A 3,089-nucleotide genomic window follows, 5' to 3' on the forward strand; every position below is an offset into this window, starting at 1 on the left:
GGGAAGATGCCGGTGGGCGGACCCGTGTGGCCGCCCGCAGTGCCGTGGGCGGAAGGGGCGGGCTCTAATGCCGGCTTTCATTTCCTGGATTGGCTGAGGCATTCTGTCTTTCTTTTGCTATTTTTTTTCATTTCGCTTTATTACTGTTTTCTTTCTCTGTCGCCCCCATCACCATTCTTATTTTCTGTTTCCCCTTTTCTCTCTCTCTCTCTCCCTCCCTCCCTCCCTCCCCCCTCCCTCCCTCCATCCCTTCCTCCCTCCCTCCCCCTCCCTCTCTCTCTTCCTTTCTCTTCCACTCTCTTCCTCCCTCTCCCTCTCTCTTCCTTCCTCTCCCTCTTTCTTCCTCCCTCTCCCTCTCTCTTCCTTCCTCTCCCTCTCTCTTCCTCCCTCTCCCTCTCTCTCCTTCCTCTCCCTCTCTTTCTCTCCATCCCTCTCTTGTGCGTGCATGTGCGTGTGGGTGCGTGCGTGCGTGCGTGCGTGCGTGCGTGCTGCAATACCGATATTCATAACCCGGAGTCGAGGGCGCGAGGTGAGGAGAGGCGAGACCGCGAGGCATTCTTGGGCGGCGGAGGGAAAAAATAGCCACGGTGAATTGCTAAACAGTGACGAAGAACAAAAGATAAAAGAGGGTAAAAGGAGAATGGAAAAGAAATACTTCAAAGGGGGGATCAAAAGCGAGAGAAAGAGAAAAAACTACAAAACGTTAGAGAGAGAGAGAAAGAGTGGGAGAGATAAATAGAAAGAGAGAGAGAGAGAGAGAGAGAGAGAGAGAGAGAGAGAGAGAGAGAGAGAGAGAGAGAGAGAGAGAGAGAGAGAGAGAGAGAGAGAGAGAATCAGGAACGAAATGGCGAAATGATGAAGACGGGCGTAAACGGACGCATCTCAAGAGGGTCGGAAGAAAGAGAGAAGGAGGGGTGGGAGGGGATGCACACAAAGACTGCGCTGTTTATGCTTCGCGTTCGGGAGACCCATAAGGGAGTGTCCCCGAGGAGCTACTCGGGTCCCGTTGCTCTTAGGAAGACGACGCGCTTCAGGGAGAGGGAGGAGGGAGAGAAGGAGGGAGGGAGTGAGAAGGGAAGAGGGAGGGAGAGGTGAGAAGAAAAAGGGAGGAAAGGTGGGAGGGAGTGAGAAGGGAAGAGGGAGGGAGGGAGGGAGGGAAAAAGAGAGAGGGAGGGAGGGAGGGAGAGGGGAGAAGGAGAGAGAGTGGGAGGGAGGGGTAAGGAGGAAGGAGGAGAGAGAGAGGGGGGGGAGGGAGGGAAGTAGGAAGGAGAGAGGGACAGAGAAAAAGACAGACAGACAGAGAGGGGAAAAGGAAGGGGGAGAAAGCGGAAGAGGGAGAAGTAAAGCGTTTGTATAAGTATTTGTGAGTTTGTGAAAGAGGGATAGAGAGAAACTAAACATAGACTTTTAAAATGTCTTAGATAAGTTGATCACGTTGAAGATTATAAGGTACTACTTTAATACAAAACAGAATAATTTCAAGAAACCCAGGCACACGCGTAATCTTGTTAGTGCAACCCCCCTGCCGATAATTTGATACAGGGCTGATACCATCTCCCTCCAGAGTACCTTCCCCTTTTGACAATCAACCTGTGTAAAAAAAGGGAGAGATGGCGAGATAGTCGCTTGTTAAGAGGAGATCTTGTGTCTGAGCTCGTAATGAACGCTTTGTTCTGTGCTCACGTGCTCTCGCTGCGGTCGGTCCTCGCATTCTCTCGCGTCTCTCTTTCGGTCGCCTTCCCAGGTCTCTCTTGCGGTCTTTGCTTTCGCGTCTCTCCGTCGGCCTCGTTTCTCGGGTTTCTTTTCCTGTCTCTCGTGTCTCTCCTTTGGTTTGCTTTCTCGCGTATCTCCTTCTCTCTCCTTTCTTGGTTTTCTTCTCTTTTCTCTTTCTTGTCTTCCTTTGATTTTCTTTCTCGTGTCTCTCCTTCTGTCTCCTTTCCTGGTTTTCTTTTCCTCTCTCTTTTCTCATGTCTCTTTTGATTTCCTTTCTCGTGTCTCCTTCGGCTCCTTTCTCGGGTTATTTCTTTCTCTTCTCTCGGGTCTCTCCTTCGGTCTCCCTTCTCGGGTCTCTCCTCTCAGCTGACGGGGAAAATGCAGTAATCGTGAAGACAGATAGATGCTGTTGGCGCGGTTAATTAATGGAAAATTGGACGATATCACATTTTCATATATGTATGTGTGTCTCTGTCTGGAAAGGTAAGCTATGTACAATTTTCAAGCCTTAATTCCAGTTTATTTTATGAGCCAAGCAGACCAGATCGAGTTCCGTTATCCCGCCCCGCGAGGGTAAGCACCGTTTTGATTATACAAAAAGAAGGAAAAAAGTTTCCACACCAAAGACCCCTCCCTCGCCCAAACCCTCCCATCCTCCTGGCCCACCCTCACCCTACCTATCCCCCTACCCCAGCCCATCCCCCTATCCCCACCTATCCCCAGAGACGGGTGCAAGACGGGACGGGTCGGAAGTGCGTTCGCTCGTGGGAAGGGATGCGGCAGCGGCACGTCCTGCCTGCGACGAAAACTTCCGGAAGGATTCACGCGACACGGTAATGGTGTATCTCGCGGGGGGGAGGGGGTGGAGGGGGGAGAAGGGTAGATGGAGGTAAAGGGGGTAAGGAGGAAGGGAGATTCACGCGACATGGGAGGGAGGGTGGAGGGAAAAGGGGAGGAGCCAGCAAGAGGTGGAGGGAAAGGGTTAGTGTGAAACTCGAGAAGAAAAAAAGGAGAAGGGGTCTGCAAAGTGCAAAGGAAAGGGAGGGAACCGACGAGGGGTGAAGGGAAGAGAGGAGGGGAGTGTAAGAATTCGAAGCAAGGGAGGGAGGGAGGGAGGGGAGGCAATCAAGGGGTAGGAGAGCGGCTTTGAAGAGTAGAGGGGAGGGAGGGGGGAACCAGCGAGGGTAAAGGGGGAGGTCGAATCAGGAGGAGATTTGCTTATTGTGGCCCATGGCTTGGCGTAATTTACCTAACGGCATTCGGAAGATGTATAGTTATTTATGGCAGACAGAGCATGAAGTTTGTGACAGTTTTACGGGACTAAGGCAAAATATCGATAATTGAATATTTCTTCTCGACTCTTTCTCTCCTTTCAT

The sequence above is a fragment of the Penaeus chinensis genome, chromosome 6, assembly GCF_019202785.1.
Source record: "Penaeus chinensis breed Huanghai No. 1 chromosome 6, ASM1920278v2, whole genome shotgun sequence".
Taxonomy (NCBI): domain Eukaryota; kingdom Metazoa; phylum Arthropoda; class Malacostraca; order Decapoda; family Penaeidae; genus Penaeus; species Penaeus chinensis.